This window comes from Chrysochloris asiatica, unplaced genomic scaffold (genome assembly GCF_000296735.1).
Source record: "Chrysochloris asiatica unplaced genomic scaffold, ChrAsi1.0 scaffold00094, whole genome shotgun sequence".
Lineage (NCBI taxonomy): Eukaryota > Metazoa > Chordata > Mammalia > Afrosoricida > Chrysochloridae > Chrysochloris > Chrysochloris asiatica.
The window spans coordinates 9,100,140-9,126,432 of record NW_006408612.1 but is presented as its reverse complement, the minus strand read 5'-3'; the positions used below and the strand labels follow the sequence as shown (position 1 = coordinate 9,126,432).

Here is a 26,293-nt window from a genome sequence, read left to right as displayed (position 1 = left end):
GTTGAAGTCATTGGGAAATGTTCTGCTCAGACCTGACCAACAGTTTTCCATCCTGCATGGTTTCCCTCACTTTCATTCTGAGTTCTAATGTCTTTTCATCCTGGCCAGAAGCTGCAAGCTATTTTTCTCCATGCTTGACCTGGCCATTTATCCCACTTTCTTTTGGCAGAAGAATAGAAAACAACACTTGCAGCATCCCTAAATTAATTATACTTTTCTCAAGCTAAAGAACTGTGACAGAACCACAAAACAGCAACTGAAAACTAATTCCTTAAAAGAATATGAAAAAAGGAAGTTGTATAAGATAGGGTAATTAATCTTGCAATAAAAATAATTGTTTACAGTTAAAATTAATGTAACATGCATTCCTCAGCAGATAATAAATTATGGACTTTCTCATTAGCATTTGAATTGATTTCCTCTAATTTCTGAGGAGCACATGAGCATGTGACTAGATTAAGTTTAATTGGACTACAGCTGGTGCTGATTGTATGCACAGAGGGTGGGGGCTTTGCTGACTGATTGGCTGTCTCTGCATTTTGTATCCATTGTCTTTCTATTTCTCCATGTTTTTTTTGTTTTGTTTTTTTTTTCCTCTACAGGTAGGAAGACTGAAACTACTGGAGTCTTAAAATAGCACTAACTAGAGAGAGTCCTGTGATTTTGGATCACGGTAGCCAATGAGTGCTACCAAGGATGATTATGAGATAATATATGATTATCATATAATATAATAATTATTACTGTCTTCTAATCATAATGTAATTATTATTTTGTCAGCAGCTAACTTACAGAGCATTTACCATGTACCAGTATTGTATTATATGGTTCACATGCCATTTAATCTAAAAACAGCTTTATTATAGTAGTGGTATTATTCTTCCCATTTTATGGATGAGGAAACTAAGGCTCAAGAAGGATAAAATAACTTGTTCAAGGTCACACAGATGGAAATGGTAGCATTGATTAGAAACCATTTTGTATTTTCTTTTAAGTTCTAGGATTTATGCTTTTAATCACTTAGCTATTCTGACTACTTGAAGACTAATGCATTCTGATTACACTATTGGTGGCAAATGAAAAACCAATTGTCTCAGCTTCTAGTTAAGTATTTGGGTAGTTAGCATAGTCTCTCTAAGGAGTGGTAAACAGCTAAGAATGGGTTAATTTACAGCTGAATAAGGGACTATTATGGTCACCATGGAGACAGGCAAGATATCTAATGAGCCCATAACAGAGAAAGGCATGAATCCAATTAATATTGGGTTTGCTAAAAATTGGGACTCAAACCCACAAAATCCATTTCAGTCAAGCTGATTCCAACGCAACAATCCTATAAGACAAAGTAGAACTGTCCCAAAGGGTTCCCAAGGCTGTAAATCTTTATAGAGGTAGACTGATACATCTTTTCCCCACTGAACAGAGGGGCTGGTAGATTTGAAGTGCTAATCTTTGGTTAGCAGCTCAATGCTTTAAACACTGTGACACCACAGCTCCTAAAAGTTGTGAAGGACCCGATATTTCAGAAAGGGCGACAGGAAGAATTGGTAAGATTTAGGTTCATTTCTATAGGATATATCTGATCAGACAGAGGAAATTAAGGATAAAAAAAGAATTGTAGTTTTTAGTTCTGCAATGGAATGTTTTTGCCTAGAATAATTAATTAAGTAAAGTAGGACTTTTTTTTAATGTTTTATTGTGAATTATGTGATAGTTTACATGGGAGAACATTAGCTTTACATTCATCCTATCATATATAATTTCATTGCCATGGTTACAGTCCCCTCCATGCATCATCAACCAACCAAAGGGTATATCCTGCAAGACTGCTCCCCGGTCATCAGCACACAGCCCCTCTCCCTCTCTAGGTCTAAAGTCCCCAGCCATTCCATCTCTCCACGTCATCATCTCTGCCTCCATCTCTGGCGTCACTGCTTCTCTGGGTAGGGTCCTGCTCTCTGCTCTTCTACCTTGATGGTCCCAGGACCTCAGCTCCCTGGGTAGGGTCCTGCTCTCTGCTCTTCTACCTTGATGATCCCAGGGACTCTCCTCCTTTTGCTACAAAACATCTACCTTTACATTTCCAACCCTCACAATCAGTCTTGATAACAATTATTCACTATTGTATCACAACAGACCTATCTGCATCTCCTTTCATCAGTCCCGCCCAGACAGATTGGATACTACTCAGTGGAGATTCTACCTTCCTCTGTGTCCTCTGGATCTAGGCTCCCTCTTGAAAGCTTGTAAGCCAGTCACTTCTTGCCTTTGTAGTCCCTCCAGCCCCCCACCCCCTGCCTCCATTTGGGTAGCCAATGTCCAAGTTGCCCATTCCTGTCTAATCTATGTATGGAGAGGGTGGGAATGATCCTCACTGTAAAGATTTGTTCCCTCTTTTGAGCTACTGCATCTATAGGTGTAGGTCAAGTTCATCAAATTGTATCAGATTACTCTTTTTTACCTCTTCTTTCTTCTTCTGGTTGAACTTTGATCATCCAGTCATTGAAGCCAGGATAAGTGGGTATTATCTGCAAGTGTGGGTGTTCTTATGCTTATGCCCTCTCTTCTTATCAGCTGGACACTTCACACTCCACTCTAGTCCTCTGTGGCTATGTCACTGACTCTGGGCCCGAGTCCCCAGGTCTTGCCACACTGCTAGCCAACCAGGTCTTCACTCGGGTTCACAGGAGTCTATTGAATGTTGTAGGGGTTAGCTCGCCCACTTCATTGCTGTTTTCCCCTCACTTCCCCTTATTGGTGACGTACGTGGTCACCAATCAGAGCATGTATTCTCATTGAGTCTTAGTCTTGGATAGGGGTTTGCCCTGAGGGGACCCGACCACTTGCCTTGATGTCTCCTGGTCAAGCAACTTGCTTGTTCTTGTAGTAATCAGTCGACTGCCTATATTGTTTTGTATTTTTCCTGTCAGTCTTTCTTTCAAGAAATATCTTCTCTTCTTCTAGCTGCTCCAGGCTGGTCTGCTTGTCCTTTCAAGTAGAAATTTCCCACCCCAGAAGAGTCTGGATGGGGTTCAGGGTTCCACCTATGGTCTTATGTAATGCAGAGGCTCCACAGGAAGCCTCCTAAGTGAAGTAGAATTTTTTAGAGCAATTTGAAACATACGTTCTGCTGAGAATTCTGAGACTTAGATGGTCTGATGGTTTGTAACATTCCGACTTGAGTGGGGACTTATTTCCTCAGAAGGGTTTAGTCTATCCCAACAGGAGTGGTTTACATCTTTTGTTTTATTGATATGCAGGAAAAGAAGTAACTTTGTGAGGAGAGGTTCCTAATACTTTTGGCAGAAGACAAAATAATTATATGTGAATTTAATTAGTTTCTTCTAGCTTCCATTTGCACTTGTACTTTGCTCAGAGTCCTAATTTGTCCTTATTGTTGTTGTTGTTAGGTGCCATTGAGTTAGTTCCGACTCACAGTGACTTTATGCACATCAGAAAGACACACTGTCTGGACTTGCACCAATCTCACAATCATTACTACACTTGAGCCCTTTGCTGCTGCCTCTGTGCCAATCGATCTTGTTGGAGGTCTTCCTCTTTTTTTGCAACCCAAGCATGATGTCATTCTCCAGGGACTGGCCCTTCCTGATAATATGTATGAAGTATGAGCAACAAAGTCTCACCATTCTGACTTGTAAGGAGCATTCTGATTGGACTTTTTCCAACACAGATTTGTTTGTTCCTCTGGCAGTTCATAGCACTTTTAATATTCTCCTCCAACACCACAACTCAAATGCATCAATTCTTCTACAGTCTTTCTTATTCATTTTCCAACTTTTTCATGCATGTGAGGCAATTGAAAAGACCATGGCTTGGGTCTTTAGTCCTTACACTTAGTCCTCACACTAATATCTTTGCTCTTGAATACTTTAAAGAGGTTTTGTGCAGCAAATGTGCCCAATGCAATACATCGTTTGATTTCTTGACTGCTGCTTCTGTGAGTGTTGATGGTTGATCTGAGCAAAATAAAGTCTTTGGCAACTTCAATCTTTTCTCCGTTTATCGTGATGTCATTTATTGCTTCAGAGGAATTTTGTTATTTTTTACATTGAGGTGCAACCCATAATAAAGGCTGTGGTCTTTGATCTTTATCAGTAAGTATTTTAAGTTCTCTTTGCTTTCAGCAGGCAAAGTTGCATCATCTGTATAGCGCAGGTTGTTAATGAGTCTTCTTCTAATCCCATTGCATATGTATACATACATATATATATATACATATCTCACAGGTTGTTAATAAGTCTTCTTCTAATCCCAATGCCACTGTATATAATATATATACATATATATATATAAATGAAATCAGCCCTCTAACAGTTCTGATGATTTCTGAGCTGCTCCAGGGATGGTCCTTTTCTTTTCTTGGAGGATAGTAGTTGCAGCTCCTTTGACTTGTTTCCTGCCTATAGCAACCCAAGAAGCAGACAGCTTTCTTTCCTTTCATCTTATTTTTTTTCTTTTAACCTCTTCAGTCTAAACTAAAGAGTAACTGGTTAGACCCAACAGTCACAGACTTCATGTCTTTAACAAAAGATTGAGTCACTAAATCCTTGTTGCGAATTCTAGTTTGTACAACAGAATTTTAAAAATCTTAAATTTTGATTTCATTTTGCTCCATTAAAGTCCATTTCTTTCCCCTCTCATCGTATGTGGTTCCTATAAGATCTTGCTTGGAAATCTCCTCAACCAAATATCCAAGTTTATCACTTAAGAGTTTTACCTTCCACTAAACATTTGAATGTAATTTAGACTCTTTGCCACTGCATAAAAAGTATCACCCTTCCTCCATTGATCATTCAGATGTTCATCATTTTCTTTTAAAGTGTCATCAGAAGCACATTTAATATCCACATGTCAAACAACATTCTGCTGAATGCTTTCTCCAAGACAATAGAGACTTTATAGGAGGAGAATATTAAAAGTGCCACAGGCTGCCAGAAGAACCAATAGATCTGTTTTGGAAGAAGTGCAGTCAGAGTGCTCCTTGGAGGCCAAGATGGCCAAACTTCGTCTCTCTTACTTTGAACATATTGTCAGGAGGGACCAGTTGCTGGAGAATCATGTTTGGTAAGCATTCTGCTGTGCATAGGGTCACTATGAGTCGGTATTGACTCGATGGCACCTAACAACAACAACATAGAGAAATACACCCCCACACATGCATTTTAGTTCTATATTTCCTCCTTGTTTAAACTTGGGTGAGAAACAAAAATTGAACACTTAGCTGATGCACTGATGTTTTAGTTGGACCAAAGGAACAGCCTGTTTGGAACTTACTTTGGTTTTTTTTGCCTCCGGCATTTATTATTAAATTACCAAATGTCATTCCCTTTTTTTATCCATCCTCTTGTTCAGAGCTGTCAAAGACCTGTAATCTATACCCTTTGTTTCAGTTTCATCATAAGTTGAAATAAAGTCCTATTTACATTTTCTCAATAAACAGAGCACCATGTTGTTGCAGTCTTGCCTTTTCACCTCATTATGGCCAGAGCAGAGCGTGATGTCACACTTGACCTAGTACCAGTCTACCCATAAATGATGCAGCCTGCTCCCCCTTAGCTTCCTGACTCAAGCACTAGGAAGGAGCTTAGTATGAAATTCATGGCGTGATGACAGATTTAAAAGTTGTTACAAACTCTAACAGACAGCAACTGCAGTTTGTAGACATACACAACATGTACCACTCTCTTGTATTTTTAAGTGATGACATTCTTCGTTTAAAGAGTTACATTTATATAGCTCATTACTGTGGCCTGTCTATGAAATGAGGGTGGTAGAGAGAAGGGAAAAGAAGGCTAAATTGGTTATGAAGACATTTACCAGAAGAATTTTCCAAATGTTAATGAGCAGCTTAAAGAGCTGCACACATGTGTTGCAATGTAATTGGATTTGATGCCTTCTGGGGACTTTGAAGCTTTTCTGCTCTTGCCCATTGTATTTTGAGGGGTGGAATGAGCCCCTTAGATTTTTAACACTTTGGCTCTGAGGATCCACACGGTGCTAAATTGTAAATCTGCAGACAGCCAACAAATAGCAGGCCAAGCTCCACTGATTCTTGTTTGGTTTGGGCTTTTCAAGCAATTAAATGAATGGTAGTCTCTAAATGTCTATGGGGAGGTAAGACGTGCTTTGAGGAGAATTTACAGGAAAGGGGCAAGGAGAGGTTCCTTCCCCGCTGCTGGGACTTTTCCTAGTGAATAAAGCAATTTCATCCAAATGTGCCCTGAGAATCTTGCCAACCCATTCCTGCCCCTCAGTGTGCCTTACTTTTCTAGTCCACAAGACTTTCCTGTTGGGGAAGACTTGTTGTTGTTTTTTCCCATGTGAAGAAATTACAGCTCAGAACAAGCTTATATAAGAGTTAAATAAGTGTATATTTCAGGAGATCCCCTTTCAGGTTCATGAAAGTTATTATGACCATTCAAGTGGGAAGTTGTTTCCATTGTGGATGATCTGTGGACTTCAGGCACTGGGGGAGAACCACACTGGTGTGATGGTGAGACACTGGGCTGGGTACCCAGGTGCCAGAGCTCCTTCCCTCTCTGAAATAACTGGCAGAGGCCATGGCTTGTGTTCTGAGATCTGTGAGTTGCTTGTTGCTCAGTTTTGGTGAAGTTAGTTATGATTATTGTTATAATTCAGAGGAAAGTTTTATTGCACAGTGAGAGTCCTTGGTTTGTTGTTGTTAAGTGCCATTGAGTTGATTTCCACTCATAAGGACCATAGGGTTTCCAAGGAGTGACTGGAGTGTTTGAGTCACAGACCTTGAGGTTAGCAGTTCAGCGCTTATCCTACAGTGGCATAGGGTGGCATAGATTACTCCTGCAAAAGCAAAGGATAACTGGCCAGCTCGGTGATTGTGTAATATGGTCTGAAGCTTCTTGAGGAAAGGTTCATAGAAAGTGTCCTGAAGTTGCATTTGCTTGGGAACAAAGGCAGACGTGGTAATGGGAAGGGCTTAGAAAGATGAGTTCTTAATCCTTAGGTATCGCTTTGAAGGTTTTGTTGTTAAGTGCCATTGAGTCAATTGCGACTGATAGCAACCCTGTATAGGGTTTCCGAGGAGCAGCTGGTGAGCTTGAACCACTGATCTTGCGATTCAAATGGCTTTGCAGTCTGGCGCATTAACCCACAGCGCCACACCAGGACTCCATTGAAGGTACAGGCTTGCAATTGTCATTCTTGTGAGGTGTCTAGTCAAGCTTAAAATGCTAGCTGAAGAAAAGCAGAATTAGGTTGACTCTTCATTAACCTTTTAACTTTCTGCTTCGTTTCCTATTCTGATGATCTGCTTTTGTATTGCAAAAATGCTCCTCATTCTTTTTTTTTTTTTTTGGCTGGATAGTGTACTTTATTGATGGTACATGACAAGACTGGGCTCTTTAGAGCCCCTCCCCTTCTCCAGGGGGTCTGGATGGAAACAGGATTGGAGTTTCGCAGTGTGTAGGGGGATTAGAGTTGGGGTAAGGACTCCTAGCAGCTGAGGGCCTCTCTCTTCCTCTAGTGCTGTTGCTGGGGCTGGTGGTCCAGGGGGCTCTTATTCTTTGGAGGCCATGTGGACCATAAGGTCTGCCACCCTGTTGCTGTAGCTGAATTCATTGTCATACCAGGAAATGAGCTTGACAAAGTGGTCATTGAGGGCAATACCAGCTCCAGCATCAAAGGTGAAAGAGTGGGTGTCACTGTTAAAGTCACAGGAACAACCTGGTCTTCAGTGTAACCCAGGATGCCTTTTAGGGGTCCATCTGATGCCTGCTTCACCATCTTATTGATGTCATCATATTTGGCAGCTTTCTCCAGGCGGCAGGTCAGGTCCACAACAGACACATTAGGAGTGGGGACACGGAAGGCCATGCCAGTGAGTTTCCCATTCAGTTCAGGGATGACCTTGCCCACAGCCTTGGCAGCACCAGTAGATGCAGGGATGATGTTCTGGGCAGCCCCACGGCTATCACGCCACAGTTTCCCAGAGTGGCCATCCACAGTCTTCTGGGTGGCAGTGATGGCATGGACTGTGGTCATGAGTCCCTCCACAATGCCAAAATTATCATGGATGACCTTGGCCAGGGGGGCCAAACAGTTGGTGGTGCAGGAGGCATTGCTGACAATGTTGAGCGAGTTGTCATACTTCTCATGGTTCACGCCCATCACAAACATGGGGGCATCAGCAGAAGGGGCAGAGATGATTACCCTTTTGGCACCACCCTTCAAGTGAGCCCCAGCCTTCTCCAAGGTTGTGAAGACACCGGTGGACTCTACAACACATTCAGCACCAGCATCACCCCACTTGATGTTGGTGGGATCTCGCTCCTGGAAGATAGAGATGGGCTTCCCATTGATGATAAGTTTCCCGTTCTCAGCCTTGACAGTGCCATTGAACTTGCCATGGGTGGAATCATACTGGAACATATATACCATGTAGTTGAGGTCAATGAAGGGGTCGTTGATGGCAACAACCTCTACTTTGCCAGAGTTAACAGCAGCTCTGGTGACCAGGCGCCCAATACGGCCAAATCCGTTAACTCCGACCTTCACCATCTTGTCTCAGGGATGCGGCTGGTACTGCAAGAGAAGCTGCGGCTGCCTGTCGAACGGGGAGGAGCAGAGAGCTCCTCATTCTTTTTGGCTTAGTTTTTACAACTGTGTCATGGCCTTTGAGTATATAATATAATGTGAAATTAATTTATTATGTGAATGATGTTTAAAACGGAAATATTTCAGTATCTGCATTGAAATTTAAGTTGGGTAACAACAGAATAAGGGTAACTATATAAACAAAAAACAAGTTGTTCTGAGGAGATTTCCATCTGTGTTCCTACCTTATGCTCAACAGAGCAATAGGAATATTAGATGATTCTTAAAATTTAGCAGAATATCTTGATTACCAATGCCAACTATAAGGCATCAAAAGATCATTAGCCACTACCTCCCTGCATGTGACTAATTATGTATCAGATATCATCTAGTGCATCAGGAAGCCATAAAGAAGTTTGCCAACATTCTTTGATATTAAGTAGGGAGTGAAGATAAACAAGCACCCAAAATAACTAGTAATAAAAGATATCTTAAAACTGAATTGGGATAATCATACTCTGGGAGTTCAGAAGGAGAGCTCTAGTGGGGACGGTCAGGGAAGATCATCCTGTGTGTGTATGGGTTTCTGCCTTCTAGCTCATTTAATCTTCTTGGCACTCCTGACAGATGGTGGTGGAAGTGGTCGTGCACTGTGGAGTAAGTTTCAATTCACAGCAGACCCTGTATAGGGTTTCTGAGGCTATAAATCTTTATGGGAGCAGAAAGCCTCATCTTTCTCCTGTGGCATGACACATAGATTCCAACATTATTGTTGTTAGGTGCCATTAAGTCGGTACCGACTCATAGCGACCTTCTGTACAGCAGAACGAAACACTGCCTGATCCTGGGCCAACCTCACTATCATTGCCACGCTTGAGTCCATTGATGCTGCCACCTTGCCAATCCATCTCGCTGGAGGTCTTCCTCTTTTTCTCTAACCCTCCACCCTACCAAACATGATATCCTTCTCCAGCAACTGGTCCCTCATAGGCATTATTATTTTCATTCATATGATGTGGAAACAACGGCACATACAAACACAAAAGTAATTTGATCATGATTCCATAGATATAAAAATATAGAGTCAGAATTTCAACCTAGGTCAGGGTTGACCTGGGGAGTATTATTCTATGGCACTTGGCAACAACCAAGGATAAGGAAACATAAACAAATTCCAGTGAATTAAAAGTTGAATATGTAGTTCTGTGGGCGTGATTGGGAGATAAGCCTGGGGAGGATTGGGTTGTATTTTGGAGGACTTGAAATAGTCCAGGAGTTCCTCCAACTGACCGTGAGAGGCAGGAAAGCATGAAGTGTGCCTGTTTTGTTCACATAATAGCAGCTCAATAAAAAACAGGATAGGAAGTCGAAGTTAGAAGCTATGAAACAAGGAAGGAAGGCTTTCTTAGTTTCCTAGAGTTGCCATAACAAAATGCACACAGTGGTGGCTTTAATGAGCATAGTTCTAGTAACTAAAATTCCAAATCCCAGGCTTTGGTGGGACTCTGTTCATTTTCTGTTGGCTTTAGTGGAAGATCCTTCTTTGTATGTTTCATTTTCTAGTACCCTTGGGTGTTTCTTGTCATTCCTTGGCTTCTATGTTGTCTTCCCCATGTGTGTAGTTCAGTGTCCTCATCTATCTCCTCTTTTTATAAAACTCCATTCCAAAGGCATTAGGACCCACCCTACTCTAATGTGACCTTATTAACTTAATTAATAATGATAGAAAAATCCCACTTCCAAACAAGATCACATTTATTGGTACAGGTGTTTGTGTGGGTGGTTAAACCTGGTGTAAGGTGTCCTGGTAGTGTAGTGGATTATGTGTTGGGCTGCTAACTGCAAGGTCAGCAGTTTTAATCTACCAGCCACGCAGAGGTAGAAAGATAAGGCTTTCTACTCCCATAAAAGATTTACAGTCTTGATAACCCTATACAGAGTTGTTATGAGTTGGAACCGACTCCACAGCACACCACCACCATCACAAGCAATTCTGGTGCTGTAGGATATGCACTGAACTGCCAACTGAAAGGTTGGCAGTTCAAACTCACCAGCCACTCCTCAGAAACCCTATATAGGGTCACTATGAATCAGAACTGACTCTATAGTGGCACTTAACAACAACAATAAAATCTGGTATAGATGTTTAGCATGGCATGTGATTGATTGGTGGAGCATAGTTGTTGTAATTGTTAAATAGAGCATTGCTCAACTTTAAAGAAGGACCTCTCGCAGCATAGTGGTTACGATTTGGGCTGTTAACTTCAAGGTCAGCAGCTGGAAACTACCAGCCATTCTGTGGGAGAAAGATGAGGCTTTCTGGTCCTGTGAAGATTTACAGAGTCGGAAACCCTATAGAGGATCGTTATGAGTCAGAACCGACTCCATGGCACACCACTACCACGACCAACAACTTTAAGGAATTTTTGACTCATGAGTCATATATAATTGTTACACTTTTTTTTTTTTTTTCTTTCAATCTTAAAACAAATGCAGCAGGATTCGTGCTCCTAAAGCAATACTTTATCTAGTTGGGACTCTGTCTCACCTAGATAAATAATGTGGAATGACGGGAGATGAAGGGCTTAATTGCTTGCTTAATGTTTCCGGTATGTACAGTTGGGACTGTCTTGATCCTGATCAGCCTTAAAATTTGCTGTCAGGGCTCAGAGTTTTATAAAATCAGTCAGATATTTGAGGAAAATAAATTTGAATTTCATTTCGGCTTTTGGAGCCCAGGAGAGTGGTAGGTGCTCCATAGATATTTCCATGTGAATGAGTGGTTATAATAGCTGATCAGACCACGTCAACTCCACCTGGCTGTTTGTTAGATGGGAATAGCAATGAATTAAACGAACTTAATGATTCACAACACATTTCTCAAAATAATGTCTATGTTTATATTTCTATTCCACCACGTAAATCTAGTTCATTATCATTTTTGAATTAGTTTTCTGCAGTGTGTGGTAGCTGGTTTCCTTTCTTCCAGTGCTTTCTCTCCCCTTAGCTCTCCAGAAATTTATGTCCAGATATAATAAGCTCCTGAAAATAAGTTTCTTCATGTTTGTTCATTTTAATATTAGGTTTAGGAGTCTGGCCTGTATCAGGTAATTTCCAGGTGTAATCAGGGAAAGAAGTCCCAGGGTCACTCAGTGTTATGACCCTCCTGGAGCCCATAAGCAAGGTTTGTATTCAAAAACAAAACTTTGCATTATTGCCTCTGGAAAATCAGGAGGGTGGGGTCAGGTGGGAGTATAGCCACATAACCTTGATGCAATATCTCACCCTTATCCTCTGTTTGCATTTCCCTGTTATGTTTTATTTTTGTTCCTCATGAGGAAGGAGTAAGCATTTTTCTTTCCTTTCTGCAATAGAGCATTCAATGGCTCCCCTAGACAAAGCATGTTTTTTTCACTGCCCCAAATATCCTGTATTCATTTCTACCTTTTTGCTTTTGTTGCAGCTGCTCCCCCTTCCCCTCCTTGGAGGACATTTCTTCCTCCTTTCTCCCAACTCTTTATTTAGCATCTAGCTCAGTTTCCATTTTTTCCATTGAGTTATTTTATGCCCCAAACTCTACCTACTTCTCTCTTTCATGAACCATAGCATTTTGCCTGTTGGTTTTATTTTCTATTGTGTAATTATTGACTCATTCCCCACTTGGGTACTACTTCTGCCCACCCCCTTAAAGATGATGAATTCTTTATTTTTTGAATGTCTCCTATTTCCTGGTTCAGCACTCCATCTCAGTTATTAGTCAATGACCAGTATGTCAGTTTGTCGTAGTGTGGTGGCTTGCTTGTTGCTGGGATTCTGGAAGCAATGACACTGCTATTTTAAATACCATCAGGGTCACTCATGATGGACAGGTTTCAGATGAGCTTCCAGACTAAGACACTAGGAAGAAAGAGAGATGGACTACTTATGAATATTTAGTCACTGAAAACCTTATAAATACCAGTGGAACACTGTTAGATAGCACCAGGATATTGTAACATGATGAAAAAACCCTGAATATTGTCAGATATAGTGCTGAAAAGTGAGTGCCTCAGGTTGGAAGTCACTCAAAATATTACTGGTGAAGCGTTGCCTCTTTAAAACAGAGTTAACTGTGATGACACAAATGAAGTAAAGCTTTCAGGACCTTCATTTGCTGATGGCGTGCAACTTAAAATTAGGAGAAACAGCTGTAAGCATCTATTAATAATCGGGACATGGAATGTACGAAGTATGAATCTAGGAAAATTGGAAGTTGTCAAAAATGAAAATGAAATGGAATGCATAAACACCAATATCCTAGGAATTATTGAGTTGACACGGACTGGTTTTGGCCATTTTGAATCTGACAATCACATAATTTACTGTGTTGGGAATGACAAATTGAAGAGGAATGGCATTGCATTCTTCATCAAAAAGAACATCTCAAGTTCTATCTTGAAGTACAATGCTAATATGCCTACAAGTAAGACCAGTTAATACAACTATTATTCAAATTTATGCACCAGCCACTAAAGCCAATGGTGATGAAATTGAGGAATTCTACCAACTTCTTCAGTCTGAAATTGATCAAACATGCAGTCAAGATGAATACATAATTACTGGTGATTGGAATGCAAAGGTTGGAAACAAAAAGGAAGGATCAGGTGTTGTAAAATATGGCATTGGTGATATTAACAATACTGGAGATTGCATGGTAGAATTTTGCTAGACCAATGACTTCTTCATTACAAGTACTTTTAAAAATAACATAAAAGATGACTATATACATGATCCTCACCAGATAGAATACATAGAAATCAAACTGACTACATCTGTGGAAACAGACAGTAGAAAAGCTCCATATATATCATCAGCTAGAACAAGGCCAGAGACAGATTGTAAACACACCATCAATTGCTCATATGCAAATTCAGACTACAGCTGAAGAAAATTAAAAGAAGTCCATGAGAGCCAAAATATAACCTTGAATACATCCCACTTGAATTTAGAGAGCATCTTAAGAAAAGATTTGATGAATTAGACACTAGTCACCAAAGATCAGAAGAGTTGTGGGATGACATCAGGAAAATCATATATGAAGACAAAAAAGGTCAATAAGAACACAAGAAAGAAGAACACAACCAAAATGGATGTCAGAAGAGACTCTGAAACTAGCTCTCCAAAGTAGAAATGCTAAAGCACATGGAAGAAATGAGGGGGTAAAAGAGCTGGATAGAAAATTACAAAGAGCAGCTTGAGAAGACAAGTTAAAGTATTATAAAAATGTGCAAAGATTTGGAGTTAGAAAACCAAAAGGGAAGAACATGCTCAGTATTTCTCAAGCTGAGAGAACTGAAGAAAAATTTCAAGCCTCAACTTGCAATACTGAAGGATTCTATGGGCAAAACATTGAATGATACAGAAAGCATCAAAAGAAGGTGGAAGGAATATACTTTACAAAAAAATGGTTGAAGTTCAACCACTTCAAGAGGTAGCATATGATCAAGAGCCAATGATACTGAGAGAAGAAGTCCAAGATGCACTAAAGGCATTGGCAAAGAACCAGGCTCTGGAATACAAAATGAAATCTTTCAACAAACTGAATCGGTATCGAAGGCACTCACTCATCTGTGCCAAGAAATTTGGAAAACAGCTAAGTGACCAATGGATTGGAAGAGATCCATATTTATGCCTATCTCAAAGAACATTCTTATCAATGGAGAAAAAATTGAAGTTGTCAAAGACTTCATTCTTCTTGGATCAACTAACAACGTTAGTGGAAGCAGCAGTCAAGAGATCAGACGAAGTATTGCATTAGGCAAATCTGTTGCACAGGAACTTTTTAAAGTGTTGAAGAGCAAGGATGTCAGCTTGAGGACTAAGGTGTGCCTGACCCAAGCCATGGTATTTTAAATAACCTCGTATGGATGTGAAAGCTGGACAGTGATTAAGGAAGATCGTAGAAGAATTGATGCTTTTGGATTGTGGTGTTGGAGGAGAATATTGAAGGTGGCATGGGCTGCCAAAAGAACCAATAGATCTGTTTTGGAAGAGGTGCAGCCAGAGTGCTCCTTGGAGGCCAAGATGGCTAAACTTTGTCTCTCATATTTTGGACATATTGTCAGGAGGGAACAGTCGCTAGAGAAGGATGTCATGCTGGGTAAGATGGAGGGTCAGAGAAAGAGAGGAAGAACCCCAACAATATGGATCAGACAGGTGGCATCATTGATGGACTCAAGTGTGGCAGCGGCAGTGAGGTTGGCCCAGGATTGGACATTGTTTCATTCTGCTGTTCATGGGGTCGCTTCTGACTCGATGGCACCTGACAACAACAACAACAATAACAAAGAAAGGTGACCCAATGGGATGTGGAAATCGTTGGACAATATTAATAATATCTCATGCAAGTAAAATTTTGCTAAAGATAATACAAAATGGCTGCAACCATACATTGGCAAAAAACTTTCAGAGGTTCCAGCCAGATTCAGAAGAAGATGTGCAATGAGGGATATCACTGCTGATGTCAGATGGATCTTGGCTGAAAGCAGAGAACCAGAAGCTATTAACTGTGCTTTATTGACTATTCAAAGGATTTCAATTTGTGGATTATGACAGGCTATGGGCAGCATTATGGAGAATGAGCATTCTAGAACATGAAATTGTGCTCATTAGGAACCTGTACATAGACCAAGAGTCAGTTGTTCAGACAGAACAAGGGAACAATGAATGGTTTCAGATTAGGAAAGGTCTGTGTCAGGGTTGTATTCTTTCACCATACTTATTCAATCTCTATGCTGAGCAAATAATTTGAGAAGTTGAATTATATGAAGAAGAATGTGACATCAGGATTGGAGAAAGACTCATTAACAACTAAGAAATAAGATGATACAACCTTACTTGCTGACAGCAAAGAGAGCTTGAAATACTTACTGATGAAGATCAAAGACCACAGCCTTCAGTATGGGTTGTTCCTCAATGTAAAGAGAACAAAAATCCTTACCATTGTGGTAATAAATAACATCCATCTAAGTGGAGAAAAGATTGAAGTTATCAAAGACTTGATTTTGCTTGGATCAACCATCAACACTTATGGAAGCAGCAATCAAGAAATCAAACAACACACTGCATTAGGCAAATCTGTACAAGACCTCTTTAAACTGTTCAAGAGCAAAGATTTCAGTTTGAGGACTAAGGTGTGTCTGATCCAAGCCGTGGTATTTTCAATAACCTCATAGGCATGTGAAAGTTGGACAGTGAATACGGAAGACAGTAGAAGAATTGATGCATTTGAGTTATGGTGTTGGAGGAGAACATTAAAAGTACCATGGACTGCCAAAAGAACAAACAAATCTGTGTTGGAAGAAGTACAGCCAGAATGCTGCTTAGACACCAGGATGGTCAAACTTCGTTTCTCATCCTTTGGAAGTACCAGTCCCTGGAGAAGGACATCATGCTTGGTAAAGTGGAGGGTCAGTGAAAAAGAGGCAGAGTCCCAATGTGATGGACTGTAACAGTCGCAGCAGCAAAGGACTCAAGCGTAGCAATGATTGTGAGGTTGGTGCAGGACTGGGCAGTGTTTCATTCTGTTGCAGTATGAGTCAGAAGCTACTTGACGGCACCTAACAACAACAATAACAACAGCAACAACAATATAAGAGGGATCACCAGGTAGTTCCTCTTTCTTTGGTGAGGGTAAAGTTGTTTAATTAGTGAATATGAGACTATGTCTTATTAATTAACATTTTTTTCTATGAAACTTAAGAGTATAAAGAATGAGAAAACAACTATAAATTTTTTTGACTTCCTAGGAGATCAAATGAAGATTTATGTTCAGCAGCTGTTTTTGCTACAGGGAACAGCTTCTTTACCTCATACTGCTTGAATTATTTCATTATTGTCATTGTTAGTTTTATTGATTTAAAATAGAAAATTTAAAATTGATGTTGGCTTTCATTTTGTGACCCATAGAGAACACTATTATGTTGCAGAATGGGCATTAGGAAAAGAGAATGAATTTGAAATATTATGAAGTTAAGCCTAACTCTCCTGACCAGGGGTCTAGATTTACATGTCACAGGAGAACTTCTAGGGACCAGATACCGGCTCCTGTTAACACCGATGAATTTGAGGAATACACCCAGCACGTGGCAGTATCATTGCTGTTCTATCCTTTGTGGACTTAGGGCTTTCTAGAACGCTGGATCTGTCAATGAGAGTGACTTTTCAGCTATTTTTATCCCATGTGTGGTCATTATCCAAACATTTCTTGCCAAGCTCTGACTGGATCTTTCCTCACAGCGTGAAGCTGTGATCTTTGTGTCTATGTTCTGGCAACAGCTTGTAAAATCAGAGTTTTCTTCTGAGATTGTGTTGTTTCAGGCCATAAATATGAAATACAAAAAAGTATCACCTACATGTTGGTAAAAACATCGTTTTGCAAAGATTAGTTTTTCCCTTTAAAATATTGATAAATATGTGAACTTCAGTCTTCATTATTTTTTTTTTCTAGTTGTGGTAAGGATATGGTTATACAATAAATATTTAAAAATATATTTTTAAGAGTTTGAATTCAATTTCCAGATGACATTTTATTGTCAAAAAAATTAAGCAATAAAAACCACCTTAAATTTCATAAACTGCTTAAAAATACTAAAATTGCATGCCATCAAAAGCAGAGGCATAAAGCAAAACACTGATAATTTGACTACATAAAAAAGACTACAATAAAAACACGACTCAAAAACAAAGGTAAAAGACAGAGACAAACTGGAAAAAGATATTTACAACATATGACAAAGGGATAATATCCTTAATATATAAAGAGTTCTTACAACTAAGAAATATGAATTTAGCAATAGACTAATGACTAATAAATACATAATAGAATGCTAAGACAAGAATGAATCATCAAAGAACTACAAATTAAAACCACATGAGACTAAACACATACTGAAAACATGCAATGTTGATAGGGAAATAGGAAGACATCCATAAACATAAGCTTTTGATAGTATAAAAATTAGTATAGTGTTCTCTTGGTTTTTTAGTAAAAAAAAGCTCAGGAATTCTTTTGGAAATCAATCTGAAGGGAATACTTGAACAAACACATTAAAGTTTGTGCATGAGGATATTCATCACACTATTGTTTAGAAAAGAAATCAAAATCAATCAAAATTACTGTCAATAGTATTTGGTTCCATAAGTAATGGGAAAACATTAAAAATAATGATGTAAATGTTTATTTAGTAACATGAAAAATTTTCCCATATGTTCCTAACAGGAAAGAAGAAAGGCAGACTGGAAAACTATAAGTCTAGATGATGCCGAACAAAACCGGAGCTTTCTGACAGAGCTGCTGTGGGAGCAAGAAGTCTCTGTGACAGGCTTTGGTTAGGAGACAGGGGTCCACTGTACTATCATCTCAAGAGAGCAAGGAGACCGAGAGATCTCTTGCGCCAGCTCCTAGAGGAGTGGAGTTAGGGAGTATTTTATAGGGCTTCAGGAAGACTTGAGGGAATGCTCTTGTTGTCAAGTGTTGTTGAGTTGTTTCCAACTCTTAGTGACCTAGTGTAGAGTTTCCAAGGTCAGCTGGTGGGTTTGAACTTCCGACCTTGTTCACAGTCCAATGCTTATCCATGGTACGAACAGGGACAAGTGATTACTTATTAAAGATATGGAAACCTGTCACAAGGCAAGGCCATGGGTACAAATCACCATGTTGGGATAGCAAATATTGCGGCTTCTAGCGTATTGTTTCTTCTCTGGGCACATTGATTCTTTATGTTGTAGCGGGTTTCAGTTTCAATAGCTGGGACCGGCACCAGGGCATTCCTACCTACTCCTTCTCTACTCATTTCAAGGTGCTAGCCTTACACAGAGACATTTTGCAAATGTTTAACTATATTCTTAGCTTCTGACCAGGTTCCCAATTTGAGGAAGAGATGGGAGGGAGAATAAGTGGGGAAATCTGATGGCTAAAGTAGCTTAAAATAAAATGTGTTTCTGGGGTATTTGCCTGTCTATGGCCAGAGAGAACAGAGCAAAATGTTGTCTATATCATAGATGCTCCCATTAAAAAATAAAAAAAATTATTAAAAACTAATATTTGTACAGATGTATAGAGAAAGGAAATAAGATATAATGGTGATTATGATTATTGGTGAATCACCAGTAATTTGAAAAATTAATCTGTTTTCATTTTTGGGGAAATACTCTAGATGTGTCTGTGCATTATCACAGGTAATTATGAACATATAACATTTTTTTAAAGATGGCCTTCTAATATCTGCTTTGTGAGGACACTAAAGGACATGGCTGTAGACAGCCTGCAAGAGGGTACAGACATTTTTGCTCTGGAAAACGATGGCTCATCAGTGAATGAGTATGGGTTTATGATAGGACTGGATTACCCAGTAAAGGTAAGCACAGGCTTACTTGTGCATATTTGGTAATCTACAGTGAACATCTCACATGCTTTTCATTATGAAAACATGTGAAACATATACAGATATACAGTCCTGGTGTGGTGCTGTGGGTTAATGGACCAGACTGCAAAGCCATTTGAACTGCAAGGTTGGTGGTTCAAACTCACCAGCTGCTCCTATATAGGGTTGCTATGGGTTGGGGCCAACTGAACGGCACTTAACAACAACTATATGTATACATATATTTTATAGTCCTGGTGTGGTGCTGTAGGATAAGCACTGCTAACTACAAGTTGGTGGTTCAAGCCCACCAGTTGTTTCTTGGAAACCCTACACAGGGTCACTATGAGTCAGAACTGACTCAATGGCAGTTAACAACAACATATATATGTTTGTGTCCTATATATAAGACATTAAATAGGTAATTGAAGTACCGTTTTGTGAGTATGAACATGGAACTTAGGGTGCTTTGGAAACTCCATCCTAAGTTATTTAGGAAGGTTTAAGGAAGCCTTCCTGGGGTCAAGGGTTTGTATCCAAACAAGGTTAACATCTATTATTAAGGAGGGCTGAGAAATGAATTGCAGTTAGTTGGAGATGAAAGAGAAGAAAGTGCTCCTGGCAGGGGGAACATTTTGTGCATTGGCCTAAAGTTGAGAGAAAATTGGAGAGCTGGAAGTTTGAGTGTGAAAGGGAAGCACAAATGAGTCAATCTAAAGGAGGAGACTGGTGTGTCAGTCAGGGTTCTAGAGAGAAGCCTACTGGCATTCATTCATTCATTCATTCATTCACTTAGGAACTGACCCATATGATTATGAGGCTGGGTGGTTGGTTGGTTACATGCCATGGAGTTGGTTCTAGCTCACGGCGACCCTGTATAGGATTTCTAAGGCTGTAAATCTTTATAGGAGCAGAAAGCCTTATCTTTCTCCCACAGAATAACAGGTAGTTATGAACTGATGACCTGAGAGGTTAGCAGTCCGACTTGTAACCACTACTCAGCAGGCTCACAGGCTGAAATCTCAGACAGGACGTCTATACCACAGTCTTGGGGAGAATTCCTTCTCCTCTTGGAAACCTCAGATTTTGCTCCTTAAGCTTTAACTGATTGGATGAGGCCCATAACCCAGCCAGGCTGACTCATAGAATATAATCACCACAGCACATGTTAACCCTGGATGCACGTTAGGACCACTGAGAGAGACTGAACAAACAAATGACAGGAAAACACTAAACAAAGCTATGCCAAGCCCTCACCCCAGTCTGATTTAACTAATCTCTGTGTGCTGGGGGATGGCCTTTGAACTTGGAGGGTGCTACCTAGGCTCCTCCAGTTGTCATAATAGAAAGCCCTTTCTGCCATCTTTCTGTCTGATTTCCAAAGGGTGAAGGTCCTCTCTTTATCTGATAGGCCCCAGGGTGACAGCAGTGTGCAGTTAGGATTAGAAACCTGGCTGAGAGTGCAAAAGGCCTTGTGACCCAACCCAAGAAGTTGCCTTAAGGACAAAGAAATAACCTTGTTGAACAAATACATATGGTACAGACTACCCTTAATAATAGTGTTTAACGGTTTTGCACATATGCTAAAGCTCTGGTATTTTTACAGTAACCACTCACTTAAAGATGTGCTGTGGCTCTGTAGGATAAGCATTGAAACTGCTAATCATAAGGTCAGCAGTTCAAACCCTACAGCTGCTCCTTGGAAATTCTATACAGGGTGGATATGAGTCAGAACCAACTCTACAGCACTTAACAACAACAACATGCAGTCAGTCACTGGGAGCCCTGGTGTGGCGCTGTAAGATAAGTGGTGGACCGCAAGGTCAGTTTGAACCACAAAGTCAGCAGTTCAAATCCACCAGCCACTCCTTGGAAACCCTATACAGGGTCACTATAAGTCTGAACCAACTCAATGGCGCTTAGCAACAATAATTTTTGTAGAAGCAGACTGCCACATCTTTCTCCCTCTGAGTGGCAGGTGAGTTTGAATTACTGAGTTTTTGGTTAGCAATTGTGTGCTTTAACAAGCCCTGAGCCACCAGGTTTCACTATTTCTGAATAAACCAAAAAACCTGAGTTGATTCTGATTCATAGTGACCCTGTATAGGGTTTCTGAGGCTGTAAATCTTTACAAGAGCAGTAAGACTCATGTTTCTACTGTGGAGTGGCTAGTGGATTTAAACTGCTGACCTTGTCGTTAGCAGTCCTGTGTTTTTCCTATTTGCAAAGCAAATCATAAAGGCATCTGGGAGTGATAACTATTAAAAGAATCATTGAAATAAAGTCTACTGAAATGGTATTGTTCTTTTTTTAAGTATAGTTGAGTGGTTCTGACTCATAGTGACCCTGTACAGAGTTTTCAAGGCTTTTAAAATCTTTGTGGGTGCAGAAAATCTCCTCTTTCTTCCATGGATTGGCTTGGACCAACGACCTTGTGGTTTGTGCTTATTCTACAGAGGATAACTCCTAATTTACTTGTGTTATTTGGATTTTCATATGCTGTGTTGAGGTTTTAAAGGATGACATGCAAATGGATCATTTACATATTTTTGGAAAACAACAAAATACATTTCACTTCATGAGAGAACAGTCTGGGGCATTTTGGGATATACATAGACTTGCTTTCAGGCTTAAATTCAAAGATTTCTAAGGCTATGACTCAGGGAAAATGATTTAATAGCTCAGAAACTTGGTTTCCTTATGGACAAATGGGCATAACACATCCGTCTTGCAGGGTTTGGTAAAGGTTGCAGGGAAGGAAAGTAAGTGGATAATGCCTGGCACACAGTAGGTGCTCAATAAATGGCAACTATTACCAACCTGTATTCAAAAACCATTTTATTGTTATTGTTAAGGGCCATCGAGTCAGTTCCCATTCATAGAGACCCTTTATGAGGTTTCCAAGGAGCAGCTGGTGGGTTTGAACTGCTGATCTTGCCTGGTCATCACTTCTTGGAATTTATAGTCTCTTAACTGTTCCTAGACTGTATTCCGGATGCATATTTTATGGGTGGAAATGGCTAGCTGTTGCTAGGTGCTAACCATTTACTTAATAATGTCTTGATATCTAATGAGAATTGAAACAATAATGCAGCTCTACCCATACAAGATGAAAATCTTTTTTTTTTTTTTAAATAGGCAAGCTCCCAAACTCAGCACACTTACATAATTCTAAGCGGTTAATCGGAAATGAGTTTTACTCCTCATTCTTCTTTGTGAGTCCCCTGAGAAGTAACAGAATTCCCATGCTCTGGGTCATATGAAGCTTGAGAATATTTTCGTAGCTTTTCTATGGTTAGGATAGATGACAGGCAGTACCTGTCTTGAAAATTTTCCAAACCCGAATGCTTTCTGTGTGCTGTATTCCACGGTGCTCTCGGGACTGTGCAGGGCAGTTTTCATCTGCTGGAACCTACCTCAAGCTGCTCTAGGGGGACAATTCTGATGGGTGTGCCTGCGGGGAGTCCTGAAACCCACTCTGTATGGTAGGGGTGGTCCTGACACCTCCATTTTAATAATAGATGTTAACCTTGTTACCTGCCTTGGGACATTTCCACCCGTAATCTCCCTAATAGAGATCTCTTTGTAGTTGTTGTTAAGTGTCATCAGATTGGTTCCAATTCATAGCAACCCTGTATAGGGTTTCCAATGAGCTATTAGTGGGTTTGAACCACTGACCTTGCAGTTAGTAGTCAAGTGCTTATCCTACAGCACTACACCAGGACTCTGGAGACTTTTTTAGAGGGATAATTTCAAACATTCTGCAAGTTTTCCATTGCATTGTAGCATAAAATCTTGGTCTATCTGTATACACAGATGTCTTGATCTGCCTAAGACAGTGTTGAGTGTATGTCTCTTGTCCCTGTTTCCTGTGCAATTAATAAAGCAGCACGTCTTTTCATGCTCAAGTGTATTCTGGTTTAGATACATTGATATTGAGTAACCACCCAAACTATTGGGTTCTATGTGAGACCTGGCCCTTGGCCTCCCGCTTCCCCTTTGCTCACTTAGGTCACTTTCTGTTCTTTTAAAACATAAGATTTGTGATTTCCACAAAATATTTGTCCTTGCTGGGTCCCTCTACCTCCACATCTTAGCATGGCTTGCTCTTTTTGTCATAAAGGTTTCAACTAAAGTACCACCTCCTCAACTATGCCTTTACTACTGAGCACCCTGCTCTAAAGTTACCTCTATCCTTAGTTCTCACACTATCATTTTATCCTGTTTGATTTTCAGAAATTGATTGAAGCTTAATAGATGATTTTCAAATGGCAACATGCCAACTAAGGAGTGAAAAATGATCCAAACCAGACAGACTTCCATAGATTCTTATATACCATGCTGTTAATGAATGAATAAGGAAGACCATGAAAGAATTGATGCTTTTGAATTATGGTGTTGGAGGAGAATATTGAAAGTGCCATGGGCTGCCAAAAGAACCAACAGATCTGTGTTGGTAGAAGTGCAGCCAGAGTGCTCCTTGGAAGCCAGGATGGCCAAACTTCATCTCTCATACTTCAGACATTTTGTCAGGAAGAACCAGTCACTGGAGAAGGATATCATGTTTGGTAAGGTGGAGGGTCAGAGAAAAAGAGGAAGACCCCCAGCGAGATGGATTGGCAAAGTGGCAGCATCAATGGATTCAAGTGTTTCAACAATTGTGAGGTTGGCCCAGAATCGGGCAGTGTTTCGTTCTGCTGTGCATAAGGTTGCTAGGAGTCAGTAAGGACTCAATGGCACGTAACAACAACAATAACAACAACAATGTTACCATAGAAGCAGGTCCAGAATCATGCTTATTGTTGTTGTTGTTAGGTGCCATCAAGTCAGTTCTGACTCATAGTGACCCTCTGCACAGCAGAACGAAGCACTGCCTGGTCCTGTGCCAATCTCATAATCATTGCTGCCCCTAAGTCCATTGCTGCCACTGTCCCAGTCCACTTTACCAAACATGATCTCCTTCTCCATGTACCTCCTAATAACATGTCCAAAGCGTGAGAGATGGCATCTCGCCATCAAGATTTCTAAGGAGCATTTTGGCCGTATTTCTTCCAACACAGTTTTATTTATTTATTTATTTATTTTCCTTCTAGCAGTCCATGTTATTTTTAGTATTCTTCTCCAACACCATAACTCAAATGCATCAATTCTTCTATGGTCTTCTTATTTGTTCTCTAACTTACATATGCACATGAGGCTACTGAAAATACTATGGTGTGGAACCTTAGTTCTCAAACGGGTATCTTTGCTCTTGAACACGTTAAAGAATCTTTGTGCAACAGATTTGCCTAGTGGACTATGTCATTTGATTTTTTGACTGCTGCTTTCATGAGTCTTGTTGCTGTTAAGTGCTTTCTGTGTGTTGTATTCCATGGAACTCTAGGGGCTGTACAGGGCAGTTTTCATCTGCTGGAACCCACCCCAAGCTGCTCTAGGAGGACAATTCTGACTGGTGTCTTTGACAACTTCAATCTGTTTCTCCATTGATGGTGACATTATTTATTGGTCCAGTTGTGAGAATTTTTGTTTTCTTTACATTGAGGTGCAATCCATTGAAGACTGTAGTCTTTGATCATTACCAGTAAGTATTTTAAGTCATCTTAACTGTCAGCAAGCAAGGTTGTATCATTTGTATATCACAGGTTGTTAATGATTCTTCCTCCAATCCTGATGCCACATTCTTCTTATATATTCCAGTTTCTCAGATTATTTGCTCAGCAAATAATTGAATAAGTTTGGTGATTGAATAAGTATGGTGAACAAATACAACCCTGGCACTCACCTTTCCTAATTTTAACTCATTCAGTATCCCCTTGCTCTGTTTGAGCCAATGCCTTTTGGGCTATGTATAGGTTCCTCATAAGCACAATCAAGTTTTCTAGAATACCCATTCTTCACAATGTTGTTCATAGCTTGTCATGATCCACACAGTCAAAATCCTTTGCATAGTTAATAAAGTACAGGTAAATATCTTTCTGATGTTCTTTGCTTGAAGTCAAGATCCATTTGACATCAGCAATGATATCCCTTATTTCACATCCTCTTCTGAATCTGGCTTGAACCTCTGGAAGTTCTCTGTCAATGTGTGGTTGCAGCTGTTTTTAAATTATCTTCAGCAAAATTTTACTTGCTTATGATATTAATGATATTGTTTTATGATTTCCACATTTCATCAGGTCGCCTTTCTTTGGAATGAGCACAAATATGGATCTCTTCCAATCAGGTAGCTGTCTTCCAAATTTCTTGACATAGATAAGTGAGCACTTCCAGTGGTGTGTCAGTTTGCTGAGAGATTTCAATTTGGATCCCATTGTTTCCTGGAACCTTATTTTTTGCCTATGCCTTCAGTGCAGCTTGAACTTCTTCCTTCAGTACCATTGGCCCTTGATCATATGCTATCTCCTGAACTGGCTGAACATCAACCATTTGTTTTTACTTTTGGCACAGTCACTCTGTACTGTATGCTGAGTAAATAATTTGAGAAGCTGGATTATATGAAGAAAATCATAGCATCAGGTTTAGATGAAGAATCATTAACAACCTGCGATATGCGGATGATAAAACTGAAAGTGTCGTCTTCCCTTCTGGAACATCAGTCTTTGCATATTTCATTGTGATATTTTACTTTTTCATTTCAAGTTGTCCTTTGAAAATTTCTGTTTAGCTCTTTTACTTCCTCATTTCTCCCATTAGCTTTAGCATCACTATAGAGGACAACAAGTTTCATAGTCTCCTCTGACCTCCATTTTGGTCTTTTCTTTCTTTCCTGTCTATTAAATGACTTTTTACTTTCTTCCTGTTTGATGTTCTTGATGCCATCCACAACTCTCTGTTCTTTGGTCATTACTATCTAATTCACCAAATTTGTTCTTGAGATGGCCTCTAAATTCAGGTGAGATATGGTCAAGGTAATATTTTGGCTCTCACAGTCTTGTTTTAATTTTCTTCAGTTTCAATCTGAATTTCCATATGAGCAGTTGATGGTCTGCTCCACAGTCTGCCCCTTCCTTGCTTTGCCTGATGATATTTTGGCTTTCCCCTCGCTCTTCCCACAGGTGTAGTCAATTTAAGTACTGTATGTTTCATCTGGTGAGATCCATGTAGACAGTTGCCTTCTAAGTTGTTTAAAAACAGTATTGGCAATAAACAAGGAATTGGTCTTGAAACCTTCCATCATACGATATCCAGCATTGTTTCTATCACCAAGTCCATATATTTCATCTACTGATCTTTCTTGTTTCCAACCTTCACATTCCAAAAACCAGTAGTTACCAATACATCTTGATTGCATGTCTGAT

The 26,293-nt window shown here is 40.0% G+C and overlaps 1 pseudogene across 1 annotated transcript; it reads right to left on the bottom strand.

Annotated features, from left to right (window-relative positions):
* Positions 1–7,361: 7,361 nt before the first annotated feature.
* Positions 7,362–8,570, bottom strand: LOC102821573 (annotated as a pseudogene). Its single transcript, XR_438737.1, has one exon. The product of XR_438737.1 is annotated as a glyceraldehyde-3-phosphate dehydrogenase pseudogene (transcript).
* Between the last annotated feature and the right edge of the window lie 17,723 nt (positions 8,571–26,293).